Source organism: Rattus norvegicus, chromosome 1 (assembly GCF_021556685.1).
Source record: "Rattus norvegicus strain SHRSP/BbbUtx chromosome 1, alternate assembly SHRSP_T2T, whole genome shotgun sequence".
Classification (NCBI taxonomy): domain Eukaryota; kingdom Metazoa; phylum Chordata; class Mammalia; order Rodentia; family Muridae; genus Rattus; species Rattus norvegicus.
Genome location: NC_141534.1, coordinates 162,171,141 through 162,187,814, shown reverse-complemented (window position 1 = coordinate 162,187,814; position 16,674 = coordinate 162,171,141).

Below are 16,674 nucleotides of genomic sequence, written 5' to 3'. Positions count from 1 at the left end.
CCAAAGTGCTAAAACTGGTAGAAGAAAATATATTCAGTACTTTATAGGATCCGGGTATAGGATATTTGTGATTGAGGTTGACATTGCCATTAATGATATTGTATCAAGAATTGAAAAAAGAAAATATATACAGTTTTTAGAAAAATACTTTAAATGATATCTTGAACTATCAGACAAATCTAAATTAAGAACATTTCAACATTTCATAAAATAGCATCAATAATTTTCAGAAGTGCCATGATTATGATAGACAGAGAAGGGCCAGGAACTGTTACAGATCAATATGAGGATAAAAGGAGAACTAACAGTAAAGTTCATTGTGATGATCTGGAAATAAAAAAGCAACAGAATAAAGAACATTAATGGAAGTAGGAGCTTTGAGAATTCCGTTTCCTATTCTAAAGGGCTCAAGGGTTGTATTCTCAAGGGCTCAAGTGTATTAGCAACACTCCTCCACTGTTGGTGGGATAGCAAGTTGGTACAACCACTCTGGAAATTCCTCAGAAAATTGAACATTGCATTACTTGAGGAACCAGTTATACCTCTCCTGGACATATACCCAAATGATGCTCCAACATGTAACAAGGACACATGCTCCACTATGTTCATAGCAACCTTATTTGTAATAAGGGAAAGAACCCAGATGCCCTTCAACAGAGGAATGGATATAGAAAAGGTGGTACATCTACACAATGGAACATTACTCAGCTATCAAAAACAATGACTTCATGAAATCCATAGGCAAATGGATGGATCTAGAAAATATTATCCTGAGCGACATGACCCAGTCACAAAAGAACAGCCATGGTGATAAGTGGATATTATCTCCAAAACCATACCTAAGATGCAAATATATATATATATATATATATATATATATATATATATATATATCCATACCTAAGATGCAATTCACAGACCATATAAAGCTCAAGAAGAAGGAAGACCAAAGTGTGGATGCTAAGCCCTTATTAGAAGGGAGAACAAAATACTCTTGGGAAGTAGAGGATAGGAGGGTCTTGGGAGGAAGACAGGAGTGGGAGGGGGAAAACAGTTGCAGAATCAGGTATGAGAAGAAACTGGGATGATATACAAAGGATTAGGAATTTGAACAGAGGTGTGGAGCACTGGAGTTTGGCGAATTTGGAGTATCCACCAGCAAGTACCAGATGCCAGGAAAGCAAGAGACTCCCAGCACCCAACTGATGAGATTAGCTGAAATGCCCAACAAAGGGGAGGGAAAATCTGTAGAGACCATATCCAGAGGTTAGGCAAGGCCCCAGGTTGGGGGATGGGGCCACTCGCCCTTCTCCAAATTTTAACCTGGAATTGCTCCTGTCTAAAGGAAATACAGGGACAAAGAATGGAGCAGACACTGAAGAAAATGCCATCCAGAGACTGCTCCACCTGAGGATCCATCCCATATGCAGCCACCAAACTCAGTCTCTGTTGCTGATGCCAAGAAGTGCTTGCTGACAGGAGCCTGATATGAATGTCTCCTTAGAGACTTTGCCAGAGCCTTACCAATACAGATGAAGATGTTTGCAGCTAACCATTGGAGTGAGCATGGGACCCAAATGGAGGAATTTGAGAAAGGACTGAAGGAGCCAAAGGGAAGAAGAACAATATCAACCAACCAGATCCTCCCAGAGCTCCCTAAAACTAAACCACCAACTAAATAGTACACATGTAGGGACCCATATCTCCAGCTGCACATGTCGTAGAGGATGACATTGTCTGGCACCAATAGGGGGAGAAACCCTTGGTCCTGTGAACATTTGTTTCTCCAGTGTAGGTGAATGCCAGTGTAGGTGAGGTGGGAGTAAGTGAGTGGGAGGGGGAGCGTCCTCATTGAATCAGTGGTGGGGGATGGGAGAGAGGGGAACTGGGAAAGGGGATAATATTTGAAATGCAACTACATAAAATATCCAATAAAAATAAGAAGAAACCTAAAAAAAACAGATGCCTTTAGGAGAAGTTGGGGGAGAGAAAAACATATTCTTCATTTTACAACTTTCATAGAAAATGTCAGGTCAATTAATTATTTTCAAACGCGATATTATATTTACTTATTCTGTATCTATGGATGTCTGTGTTTGTATTGGCTCACAGGTAGCTCTGAGTGTTTGTGAATGTCTGAGGACAACTTGTGGGATTCTGTTTCCTCCTTCTACCATGCAGGTCCTAGGTATACAACTCAAGTTGTCAGGCTTTGTGGCAGGCATCTTACTCAGTGAGCAATCCTGCTGGTCCTCATTTTAAAAATCAATATGCTTGGCATCATCTAACGATCTCAAAGCAGAGAAGAAAATGAGATTTCCTATGAGTTAACTCTCTTCCTACTGACTTGGTGATGTGCTTGCAGGGAAAGGGGAAGGCTCATTCATTGCTGGTAGGAATTAAATTGGTCTGGCTGCTCTGGAAGTAAGTATGGAGGATACTCTGCAACCTAAAGATAAGTCTACCACATGACAGAACGTTATTACTCCTTGATAGATTGCTCACAGGATTCAAGATTTTGTTTTACAGACAGTTACTCAGTTCTTTTTTCACAATAGCCAGAGAGTGGAAACTAACTGAATGCTCATTGAAGGATAAATGGATAAAGAAGTGCAGAACATACACAGAATGGAATACTCTACAACTGTATAAAAAATCACATTTATAGGTAAATGCGATGAGAAAACCTGGTTATACTGAAGGAAGTAATTTGGACGTAGAAAGACAAATGTCACATATTCTCTCTCATCTGTCATTTCTTGCTCCAAATCTTGAGATGTGAGTAAACAGCATGATGTAACCACAAAAAGAAAAAAAATATTAAGGTACCATAGGTCTGGGTATTTGAAAGAGAAAGTAGTAGAATATAGGAAATATGAAGCAGGAAACAATTGTAGAGGAGAGGGATGTCAACATAGAAGGAAGAGGAGGGACAAATAACACCAAAGTTGTTCAAAAAACATATCAATTATTTTATGTTTACTCAAATCATATACAATGCATACAACTACATGTATGACACTAGCACTGTCAATCATCTCTAAAAGAACCATAGACTAACAAAAACCCTATAAGAACCACAAGAAATCTCCTTAAAAATAGTTGGTTGGGGTAGTTCATGTGATACCTTAAACAATTTAAATTATTGACCCTTGGCTGCCGCTCAGAGGATGAAGGGAAACAAACCCTTTCTAATAAAGACAACAAACGGTCCCTAGAACTTGGATTATTTGAACTGGTTCTATTCTGAAAGACTTCTTCCTGTGGTCTTCCTTCCATGGTACCAGAAAATACTACATAAGATGCCAAGGGAAAGAAGTTATTAATAATTCTATCTATATGTTTCACCTATCAACCATAGGGGCCAGCATGGCAAGATATTCATAAAGGTGCAATAAGTGATTTTTCTAGGTTGGTGGTAACCAGCAACTGTTCAATTAAACTTAAGGTTCATTCCACAGAGAGAAGTCATATCTATGACTGGAAAGCTAGCCAGCTTCCTAGTTATGATGACATGGATCTTAGCAGAGTATTTACCACCACCACTGTTCTAGACTAGCATATTTCCTAACTACATTCTAAATCCTCTTCTTATACCCACAGGAAGGTCTAGCTATCACCCTTCTTCATCTAAGAAGCTTCTCTTTACAGCCAATGGAGGAAGACCATCCCAGAAAACTGCAACAGCACAAAATACAGAGATACATGGATCATGATGTGCTCAGACCTGATCGTTACATCTGCATCACAGCCCCTTCATCTATGACTCACAAGAACATTATAGATGAGGGGGCAGTATGATTCTAAGACCCCAAATTGCAGAAAGTGTTCTGTGAACATCTCTCTAGAAATGGCTATACCACCAAGATCTGAACTGTGGCAATATTAGAAAACATATTAATGCAGGAGAGGAAAAGTATCAGAGGCCCCTTGTCCATTCAGGACAAGGAATGACAGGCAACTGAGGATAGCTGAGAGGGGAAGAGATAACCTTTAATGAGTCACCTAATAGGTTGTCCAATATAAAGTAGTCAACCCTGAAGCCACTTATACACAAACCAAACATATTTAGAAACAGTTTTTATTTGTGCACACAACATGCATACATACATAATATGTTCACACACACACACACACACACACACACACATAACAGTAAATGTCAGGGAAGAAGAGGCTATCAATTTTGAAGAAGAGGACATGGGAACAGTGGGAGAGAGGGGACTTGAGAGGATCTGGAGGGAGGAAAGGGAACAAGGAAAGCAATGTAATTGCTTTATAATTAAAGATATACACATTAATTATAATATTTACTAAGTAAACAAACAGAAAACTCTTGGTAAATACACAGACCCTGCTTAGAGTGCAGTTCACTGTCTGCGTACTGTCCGCAGGGTCTCCTGTCTGGGGCTCTTTTGTACATGCAACTGTGCGGTCAGGTACTCATGTGGAAGAAGCCTGTGATTATGGCTGTGAGCAGGATACTGGAACAAGATGGGCTTTGTGTTTCTCAGCTCTGGGGCACCGGAACTGTTCCTTGTAAGCTGCCACCCTCCCTCACGATTTACACTGGCTCTAATTGTGGAAAATTTGGAAGTTCCAGTAGCATCTGTTGGGATAAAACACATACAGCTGTGAAAATAATGAAGAGGAAAATTCGTTCTGAGGGGGAGGAGAGAAAGAAAAAGAAAAACCTTAGAAGTATGTAAGTAACCAGTGAGCACTTAAAGTGAAAACATCACCTTTGCTATCAAACAAGACCATAGTTTCCCAGGGTGCCCTTTTCTTTGCCAACAGACCTACACAGATAGACATTTTCATACGTGATTCTCCCCTGGATTTTCTGGGGTTACAAATATGGAACCCTGATTCCAACCACAGCCTTTATTATGACTAAAACTGGCTAATTGTTCATTCCAAGTAATCACAGCATGAAATCACTGACGAACTGGGAAGACAGAAACACTAAAGAAGAATTTTTAGACCTTTGGTTCACTCTAAACAATACTCTTGTTTTTCCTAGTCTTGCTGTGGCAGGCCTTAGCCGTGTGTTCACTGTGTGTTTACAGTTCAATGATTCAGTTGAAGAGTCACTCAAACTGACAGTGAGAAATGTTGGAAAGAAAAGAGTAAGACACACATTTAACTTCCAATGCTGTCTAGATTTCATACACCAACTATGGCCTAGTCTGTCAACCCCACAGTGACCTAAAGCAATGACTTGTACCTGCTTTACTGATAACCAATACAGCTCTGGAAACAATCCGTAAAACTTTGTGTATCCTCAGGTCATGGTAATTCAATATCAGGGAACAATATTTTCAGTGATCTTATGTAAACAGGGGCCTAGGTACAAGTTGTTATTAGGATCTGTGGATTTGTGCCACTTGGGTCCAAGTTGCAAGTCCATCGTTTACAATCCTATAGCTTCGTGGAGACCAATTGACTTCCTGAGGTCCAGTTTCACTACATAGAAATCAAAATGATAATAATATCGACTTGGCAAGTCTCTTGGGACAGGAAAAGCATTGAAATGAAGTCTTTAGAGTAATGTAATGCCTGTATATAGTTACTTCTTAGTCCTAGGAGACATGGCTAATTTATGCAAGCATTGTAATTGCACACATATATGTTCTCAGCTCCGTGCAGTAAAACTGACAGTGCAGTGCAGGATCTCTTCTATGGAACACGTCCCTATGACTTCAGGAGTTTGGCTTCTTCAGGCTACCGTGTTTAACCTTTTTACATGCATCTCTGCTACCTCCATGTCCCTTTCCTCCATCTTTTCCAAGAGTAATGCTCATCCATGCATGCACACATGTTCAGGACCATTTGTAGTTCTTCACAATGTTCTTCTCTCACTGTAGTTCTTTTGTAGTTAGCCCTATTTCTGACTTGTCTTCCTGTCGTCACAGTGACATAGGCCATTTTCTTAAACACCCATTCTTAGTTTAGGCACCATGTTCTCCCAGACACCGTATTTGATAATTTATTTTAAAAAATTTATTTCAATGGTATCCTTTAAGTGTTAGATTATCTATTCTCCTTTGACTGTGTTGACTTTAAGTACTCATTTTTATAGGTTTGTTAGCAATATCTAATGAAGGTTCCTATAAATCATAATATAGCCTTAAAAATAACACAATTTTTTTAGCTATCTCTAAGAAATGCCTGAATTCATCTTCATTCATTTCTAACCCACACCTTCAAATTCAACTACAGATGTAAGAACCTATCTCGCTTGATTCCATAAATGCCAGCTAAGATAAACTTTCAAAAATATCAAGTAAAGGGTACAGACTGACAAGAATCTTGAAAGAGTCCTGTTTGCGTCTCCTGCGACCTTTAGGCTGGATTACGCCAGCAAGTTTCTGATGTGTGTGTCTATGTGAGGACAGGATGGCATGTATCTAAGCTGCCCTAGACTTCCACTACTAGCATCGGCTAGTCTACTATTAGGATGTAAATAATAATATAGTTTTGCTAAATAAATAAATGTGTTATTTACACATTAAGATGTGTGATATATTGATGCTAGTTTTTTCTTTAGCCCCTATCCTTTTATGAATGTTTTGGAATAAGAGTTATTCTAAACTTTGACTTATTTATTTTTTTATTTATTAATATTAATAATCTCATTTGTTTACCTTTCAAATGTTATCCTCCTTTCCTCCATGAAAGTCCCATCCTATACATCTCCCCTTTGCCTTTAAGAGGGTACCCCCAACTTCTGCCTCACCCCTTTAGCATCACAATTCTCTGGGGCAACAAGCTTACACAGAACCAAGCACCTCCCCTCTCCCCTGCCAGATGAGGCAATACTTTCTTACATATATAGCAGGAGCCATGGACGGACCCATATATACTCTTTGGTTGGTGGTTTAGTCCTTGGGAGCTCTGAGGGGTCTGGTTAGTTGACATTGTTGCTCTTCCTATGGGGTTGCAATCCCCTTCTGCTTCTTCAGCCTTTCCCCTAACTCTTCTATTGGGGTTTCCGGGCTCAGTTCAATGGTTGGCTATGAGTATCTGTATCTGTCTTAGTCAGGTGCTTGCAGACCCTCTCAGAGGACAGCCATACCAGGTTCATGCCTGCAAGCACATCTTGGCATCAGCAAAAGGATGAAAGATTGGTGTCTGCAGATGGACTGGATCACACAGTAGACCACTATCTGGGTGACCTTTCCTTCAGCCTCTGCTCCATTTTTGTACATGCATTTCCTTTTGACAGGGACAATTCTGGGTTACAAATTTTTGGATGGATGGGTGGCCCCATACCTCTACTGGTGGCCATGTCCATCTACAGGAGGTGGTCTCTTCAGGTTTCCCCCCCACATGCTAATACTTATTTCTCTTGGTCCTCTGAACTTCTCTCCTGTCCCTTCCCATACCTGCCTCCTTTTCCTCCCCCTCCCTTCTCCCATCCAAATCTCTTCCTCCTTCTGCCTCCCATGATTATTTGTTTTCCCCTTCTAAGTGGATTTGAAGCATCCACAGTTTGTTCTACTTGAATACCCAGCTATACCACTCCTGGGCTTATATCCAAAAGATGCTTCAGTACATAACAAGGACACATGATCCTCTATGTTCATAGAAACCTTGTTTATAATAGCCAGAAGTTAGAAACAACTCAGATGTACCCCAGGGAAGAATGGATACATAAAATGTGGTACATTTACACAATGGAATACTACTCAGCTATTAAAAATGATGACTTCATGATTGTTTTAGGCAAATGTATGGAACTAGAAAATGTCATCCTGAGTGAGGTAACCCAGACTCAAAAGGACATACAGGGTATGTACTCACTAAAAACTAAAAACTCAGAATATCCATGATACAACTCAAAGACCATATGAAGCTTAGCAAGAAAGAAGGTCATAGTATGGCTGCTTCAAATCCAATTATTTTACTTAAACACATATTTATATTTTTCCCTTTCAAGAGCTATAATTTGATGTGATTAAAAATGATCACATTTTCACAATTAATTACTAAATATCTAAGAAAAATTATCTAAGCAAATAAATAAATTATAATTTCTGGGAGCCAAAAAGTAGGTGCAGAAAGGGTGGTTGGTGATAGATAATACCATACAGTTAATTAGAAATCATGCCTGGTGTACTACAGCACAGTGAGGTAAGTATAGTTCATAATTATTTGTTTTCTATTTATTTATATATTTATTTTACTGGATTTTTTAAAATTTACATTTCAAAAGTTATTCCCTTTCCCGGTTTCCCAGATATAAGCCCTCATCCCATCCTCCTCCCCTTCTTCTATAAGTGTGTTCCCTTCCCCATCCATCCCCTTTCCACCCCAGAATTATTTGCTATGTACTGTATAAAGGACTAGAAGAAAGTTGCTTAAAAACATAAATACAAAGAAGAAACAATTGTATAAGGAGACAGAAAATTTGGCCACCCAGATTTGTTCAATACCCATTGTACATGAATTGTGTAAGTTATAAAATCACTTTTTGTAACATAAATTAATGTAACTATAATTTGTCAATATATAGTAACAACATGTAAACTATGTTCACACAGGGGTCTGTAACATGTTCTTCTTCCTCTTTGTCATGGTTTTAACCTTCATTAATGTAGTATTTAATACTCCTCAAGTCTTCTTGTCCTGGTTTGTCATCTGTTGATTTCGTAAACACTTATGACCAATCAGTTTGTACGATGAGACCCCAAAATATCCCTAATTATTTGAATATTTTATACTTTTTAATTTAAGGAAATAAATGACATTATTTCCCCTTGCTTATGTCATTAATATTCTATATCATAACTGAAAAATAGTGTTTGCAAAGGGCAGATGTGCATAAATTAGAATACTTTCCAAAAGAAATTGTAACAAAGCACTTGCCTAACAAAACTGTTTAAATTCCATAATGTACAGTCATATCTAAGGGATCACAGCTCTTATGTCCTACTTTGTAATCATTCCCTGAACCATAGCTAAGAATCTACATTCACCTGAATGGGGGTATGAAGGAAATAGGCAATTCTTGTATCAGTAAGTTCAGCATGACTTACTGTAAGTCCAACATGTGTAGAAAATACATGCTCTTTTAGAATTCTGAGTCTGAGTTCTATTTTTGTTTTTCTTTGTTTGCTTATTTGTTTGGTTTCCTCTGAATTGAGTGGAATGGGAGAGATCTATGTAGAAAGCCCCACTCTCTTTTTGAAATAAAATAGTCTACATCACATAGAATTAAGATAATTGTTTACTAGTTCTCTCGCTACTAGCCTCCCTACCCCAGAGATCGTTGACTTACATTTTCCAATCCAATGTAACATTTTCAGTATTGAGTTCTGAAATCTCAAACTAACTGGCAGTGAGAGGAATTGATGAGTAAATACACAATATTTCTCAAGGGACGATTAAGTCAAAGTTTTTAAATAAGGAGATGTTATATAAAAATCCTTATTTTCTACTCCACTTAGAAAAACAGAGCATCTCACCAGTAGAATGACAGATGCTTGAACAGTCACATGAGATTCTCCAGGTGCCAAGGTCTTACCCTTCCCCAGCTTTTCCCACTGATGTACATTGGTAGTTGTATATTGCAGAGTTGTATATAAGCGTCGAATATGAGATCCTTCCCAGTAGCACCTCTCCTTATCTAAGAAGAGATGTGCTATTTCTCCACTGTGAAATAATTGTGCTTTCCTCTCTAAACAATTATCTTGTAGGTACTCAGTAGTAGCATCTATTCTAAACAGCTTCTCTAAAGCAATTAGCTTCATGCCTATCATGAGAGTTTATCTTTTCCCTACCCATTCAGTGAAAACCATGGTCTGGAGCACATGGTTACTTGCTTGAGAATAGACAACTGAAGTGATTGGCAAAGCTGGATGTAAGTGAAAATGTACACAAGGATATTAGCATTTACTAATGTGTCAGACCTAAGGGACTTGGAAATAGTATTTGACTTAATGCTTCAAATATGTGTGCCAGACAAGAATAATTGCCCCTACCAATGAGAGAAGGAAACGGACACACAAAAGATGTCAAGAAACATTGCTAAGTTATCATGGAAAGTAAGTAAAGGAACTGACTGGGCTCCTAAATGTGCTTCACAGGATTGTGGTTCTTCAAGGTTCAATGGTTTGGACCCTTGGCAGCTGGACCCAGTAATTACTTCAAGACGTCGCCTATACTTTCCCCCCCCAAATAGTTTGTGCAGAAGAAACTCATTGTTCAGAAGAAATTCATGAATATGTAAAACTAGTTTGCTAATTAGATGTGTGAATTGGTCACTTGTAGCCTCTGTTGATCTAAGTATGCTTTGTATTTAGGATAAAATAAAGCAGTAATAATCATGGCGATTATGGTAACACTAATTAATATTAAAAATCAATTTTTTTATTATTTAGAAAGTCACTTAAAATATAAAGTACTTAAAATAACTTTATAAAAATAGGTGTATTAAAGACACAAAAGTCACATAAATAAAAATTAAAAGCAAAGTAAAAACTAAAAGAAGGAGCCAGAGTAAAACTTATTACTTCATATGCATTTTTTAAGCAATAAATAATTTCAAATGAAACTTTGCAGAAATGAAATGACAAGTAAGGCCTGATTGTATCCACAGAAAGACCTGCTTATTAATTGTCCCTGGCTGGGTTCTGAAAACTTGAATTTTAGAAATTTGTAAGCTAATGGTGGCTCAGTGAGAATAACCCGTGCCATCTTTGTAAAACAGCTGGTTTAGGTCCAAATATTCTTTTCCTTTTGTGCATCTATAATTTGGATGTGTCACTTCATGACTACCATAGATGAACCTGTGGCTAGTTTAAACACTAATGTGTGTCTGTGGGCTAGCGACATAGCTGAATGCTGGAGTGCTTGCCCTGTAAGTTTAAGAACATAGATTCAAATTTCAGTTTGAACAATGCAAGGTCTAATGTGATTTCCTGGGGACAACATATCCAATATTTCATGGCTCAGCGCTGCTTTGATTATGGAGATAGACTTTTGAATTATGTCTTGTGAGATTCCTCTGGAAGAGAACTCATGGAGACATGTGTTAACTTACTCAGATTTCATACACCTTTGGGTTTAGTGAGTGTGATCTGTTCTCTTTATCTCTTACAAATTATAATTTAATAAAAATAAGTAGGATGGTTATAGTGGTTATCTCTGATATGTATACTCTAGAACATGCATAGCATTAAATATTACACATAAAACCTTGTAATGAGAATTTTGGTTTCTTTAAAAACATAGAAATGTTCTATTTTTTTCTCCTTCTTTATTAAATTGGGTATTTCTTATTTACATTTCAATTGTTATTCCCTTTCCCGGTTTCCAGGCAAACATCCCCCTAACCCCTCCACCTCCCTTTCTAGATGTGTGTTCCCCTCCCCATCCTCCTCCCATTACCGCACTCCCCCGCAACAATCCCATTCACTGGGGGTTCAGTCTTGGCAGGACCAATGGCTTCCCCTTCCACTGGTGCCCTTACTAGGATATTCATTGCTACCTATGCAGCTGGAGCCCAGGCTCAGTCCATGTACAGTCTTGGGGTAGTGGCTTAGCCCCTGGAAGCTCTGGTTGTTGGCAATGTTGTTCATATGGGGTCTCAAGCCCCTTCAAGCTCTTTCAGTCCTATCTCTGATTCCTTCAACGTGGGTCCCGTTCTTAGTTCAGAGGTTTGCTGCTGGCATTTGCCTATGTGCTTGCCATATTCTGGCTGTGTCTCTCAGGAGAGAACTACATCCGGTTCCTGTCAGCCTGCACTTCTTTGCTTCATCCATTTTATCTAGTTTGGTGGCTGTATATGTATGGGCCACTATGTTTTTTTTTATCCCAGGTGTGGGGTATGGGGCTGCTTCAGATTGTCCACAGCAGCAGACTATGATTTTCCTCCTGCTCTCTCAAGAGACATGCTTTTGCTCAGGTGCAGATAGTTTTTGCAAGTGTGTGATGTTTGGAATTATCGGGACTCTTGAGAGGATGGATAAATACGCAAACCCGGAGAGGGATGTGGCCCCTTCTGCTACTCCTGGTGCTGCTGGTTGTTGCTGCTGCTGTTTGCTGGTTGGAAATATTCTGAATACAGAGATTAAAATTGCTCCAAGGAATCTGACACCCCTAGGCAGCAGGAAGTAGTCTAAGGAAATGGATACCTCATTTCCAGTCTAGTTTTCTTTCTGTACTACCTAGTGTTGGAGTGTTGAAAGGGATAAGGGTGAAGAAAGGCAGAATGAAAAACCCACAAAGTAGCCAAAACTCCAGCTATAAAACCTACCTTCTTACTCTCCACAACAGTCCTATACCACTGTGGTTAACATACACATTTTATGAAGAGAAAATTGCAGTCAGACCAGTCACATCAATTGTCCAGGGTCAAATCTTCCTGAGGTCTATGCTGAATTAATGCCACACTCCTATTCTGTTTATAAAAAGATAAGTAAAATGTCTCCCCAGGGCCTCACTAAGTGGCACTGATATTGCCAATCTGATTTGGACATATCCTGCAAGTAAAGTTAGAGGCCAGTGTTACACAAGATTTTGCTACGATGCTCTGGTGTGATGTCAGTGTTCATCCATCCACTTGTCACCCGAAAGGAGAGAAAATGAACCCGATTCCTCTCAAATACTCTATCATCACACTCACGTTAAACATTACTTCAGAAATGGCTCAAACCTCCTTGTGTGGTGTAAATTTGCTTTTCACAATATCTTTAAAAGTTACCTCAACAACTACGTAGGCAAGATGGTATTACTCTTTTGAGATATGAATTTTATGAAGTCTAGACTTAGAGCTTACCATGTAGATGAGGGTGACTTTAAACTTCTGATCCTCCTTCCTCTATTTCCTGTGTCTACTCTAAGCATGGGCTACCAGGTCTAGCTGTTTACAATTCTGGGATCAGACCCAAGGTTCTGTCCCTTCCAAATAAGCACCCAACCAACTGAGCAGAAGTCACATATCTCTGAGGATTTATCTAGACATTTGATGGGGGAAATTCCTTACCAGGATGTTTCCTCAACTAGGCTGCAATTGGGTATTTAAAGTGATTCAGGCTTGTGTTTGTGCCAGGAGTCTTACCTTTTACCCTGCCAAGGAGCATCCTGAAGGAATACTTTAAGGTCAAGAAAGCAAGAGGGCTTGGCAGATAGGCTAGCTCCATTGGTAAATTGTTTCCCCTGCAAGCACTAGAACATGAACCTCAACTTCAGAGCCCATGAAGAAGTCAGGACCTCAGCATGGTGGCACATGCTTGCAATTTCAGTGCAGGAGGAGCATAGACAGGAAGCTCCATGTGTGTGAGAGGGTGCAGGGTGAGAGGGTGTCAGTGACTAGCAAACTTGCCGAATTCAAGGAAGGAGAGTCGCTACTACTTACTGACATTACACAAGTCTGCCTATTAATACTTAACAGATTCTTAAAAAGAACAGAAAATATTTGAAGGCTTAAGAACCAACTTTGCTTGAGGGATGTTACATTTGTCTTGGTATTTAATTTTTTAAACCATATTTAGCTACCTCCAATAGTTGCTGTGCATCTCTGCCTCTACCGGAGTAAAAGATTGACATCTCTTTTTTTTTCTTTTCTGTCAGGAAAGAAGTAAGCACCAGAGAGTACATTAGTTGTAGAACTTTGCTTGTTGAGGGTTCGGCACAATGCAGGGACCTATTACCTTGCCTCTGGACATGTTATGAAGTATACCTTAGCTTTAATTAACAGGAAGTATCAATAGGCAGGTGAACCTTCTTATATGCCATGAGGAAACCCCAAAGGCAGCACAAAGCCAGCCTGACCTTGGACAACAAATATGTTGCCAGCGAATACCAGTTCTTTAAGGTTAATTTTTCCAGTACCAAGGTAATCAGCTGCCAAGGTTGTTGACTTGATAGGATATTGCTAACAGCAGGCACCATGAGAAGAAATGCCCTATATTTCTACTTTTAGGAACAACGTGGGAAATAAGAAAAGAAAATATAAAAGAAAAAGAGAGAGGAAGAGGGAAAAGGAGGAAGAGTTGGCAGCAGCAGCCACAGATCATCAACCTCAAACTTAAAGCCCCATTTACAGCTGCCTTCCAATATGTAGGACCTAAGTAGTTCATTATTCTATTCAGTAATATTAATTGTTTATTTGTTTTTCACAACCCATTAATTTTGGTGGAAATATATTCAGTTTTATTTCACTTTTAGAGTGAGGCAAGTACCATGTTGCCCATGCTGGCCAGGAACTTAGCCTCAATCAATCCCAATTCAGGCTCTACAATATCTGAGGTCATTGGGACAGGTTCCTTTGTGGAAGGGTATTCCAAATTAATTATTCTACAAGGGCATCGAAAAGAGTTAGACACAGGAAAGGGTCAACTGCACCTCATGTTTTTAAACATACATGCTGAATACCATTTGCTGAATGAATGAATCAATGAATGAATGAATCAATGAATGAATTTGGGTGGATTTGGGAACTGGATTGCAATTTCCTATATGCTAGCATTGTCACTAAATGTCTAGAGAAGTGAGACATACTACCTAACTGGAGATTACTCCCGCATTTTCAAGATTAGAGTTAGGAACCATCCAATTTAGGCCACGCTTGTTTAAATGCTTTACTTCATGAGAAACTGTGAACCTTGTCCTCAATTTAAATCATTTCAATGTATGCATCTCTCCAATCACCGAAAAATTGTACAACAGATATTTATATGTAGTTATTTAGGAAATGTAACCTCACAGCCAAAGTCCATCCATCTTTACCCTAAGCTTAAGGAATGGGGGCTTGGGTAGGATGGCCTGCATTGCTAATGAATTATTGAAGAAGCTATCCCCATGGTTTAGTTTAATGCAAGCAATGCGAGATGACAAATGCTAAGAGGAAAAAAAGAAAAAATCCCAGTTATTAAGAACTCAGACATTCATAGAAGACCTCATACCAATACTATCCAAACTATTCCCCAAAATTGAAACAGATGGAGCACTACCGAATTCCTTCTATGAAGCCACAATTACTCTTATACCTAAATCACACAAAGACCCAACGAAGAAAGAGAACGTCAGACCAATTTCCCTTATGAATATCGATGCAAAGATACTCAATAAAATTCTTGAAAACCGAATCCAAGAGCACATAAAAGCAATCATCCTTCATGATCAAGTACGCTTCATCCCTGGGGTGCAGGGATGTTTTAATATACAGAAAGCCATCAATGTAATCCACTATATAAACAAACAGAAAGATAAAAACCACACGATCATTTCATTAGATGCTGAGAAGCATTTGACAAAATTCAACACCCCTTCATGATAAAAGTCCTGGAAAGAACAGGAATTCAAGGCCCATAACAAAACATAGTAAAAGCCATATACAGCAAACAGTAGCTAACATTAAACTAAATGGAGAGAAACTTGAAGCAACCCCACTAAAATCAGGGACTAAACAAGGCTGCTCATTCTCTCCCTACTTATTCAATATAGTCCTGGAAGTCCTAGCCAGAGCAATCAGACAACAAAAGGAGATCAAAGGGATACAGATAGGAAAGGAAGAAGTCAAAATATCACTATTTGTAGATGATATGATAGAATATTTAAGTGATCCCAAAATTCCACCAGAGAACTACTAAAGCTGATAAAAACCTTCAGCAAAGTGGCTGGGTATGAAATTAACTCAAATAAATCAGTAGCCTTCCTCTACACAAAAGAGAAACAAGCTGAGAAAGAAATTAGGGAAACAACACCATTCACAATAGTCCCAAATTATATAAAATACCTTGGTGTGACTTTAACCAAGCAAGTGAAAGATCTGTATGTTAAGAACTTCAAGTCTCTGAAGAAAGAAATTGAAGATTTCAGAAGATGGAAAGATCTCCCATGCTCATGGATTGGCAGGATTAATATAGTAAAAATGTCCATTTTACCCAAAGCGATCTACAAATCAATGCAATCCCCATCAAAATTCCAACCCAATTCTTCATAGAGTTAGACAGAACAATTTGCAAATTCATCTGGAATAAGAAAAATCCCAGGATAGCTAAAACTATCCTCAACAATAAAAGAAATTCTGAGGGAATCACTATCCCTGAACTCAAGCAGTATTACAGAGCAATAGTGATAAAAACTGCATGGTATTGGTATAGAGACAGACAGATAGAGCAGTGGAATAGAACTGAAGACCCAGAAATGAACCCATACACCTATGGGCACTTGATTTTTGACAAAGGAGCCAAAACCATCCATTAGAAAAAAGATATCATTTTCAGCAAATGGTGCTGGTTCAACTGGAGGTCAACATGTAGAAGAATGCAGATCGATCCATGCTTATCACCCTGTACAAAGCTTAAGTCCAAGTGGATCAAGGACCTCCACATCAAACCAGATACACTCAAACTAATAGAAGAAAAAGTAGGGAAGAATCTCGAACACATGGGCACTGGAAAATTTCCTGAGCAAAACACCAATGGCTTATGCTCTAAGATCTCAAAGATCTCCCAGAGCTTATGCTCTGGGATCTCAAAGACTGCAAATTTTCTGTAAGACAAAGGACACTGTTGTTAGGACAAAACGGCAATCAACAGACTGAGAAAAGATCTTTACCAATCCTACAACTGATAGAGGGATTATATCCAAAATATACAAAGAACTCACTAAGTTAGACTGTAGGGAGACAAAGAATTCATAGCTAAGGAATGCTGACTGGCT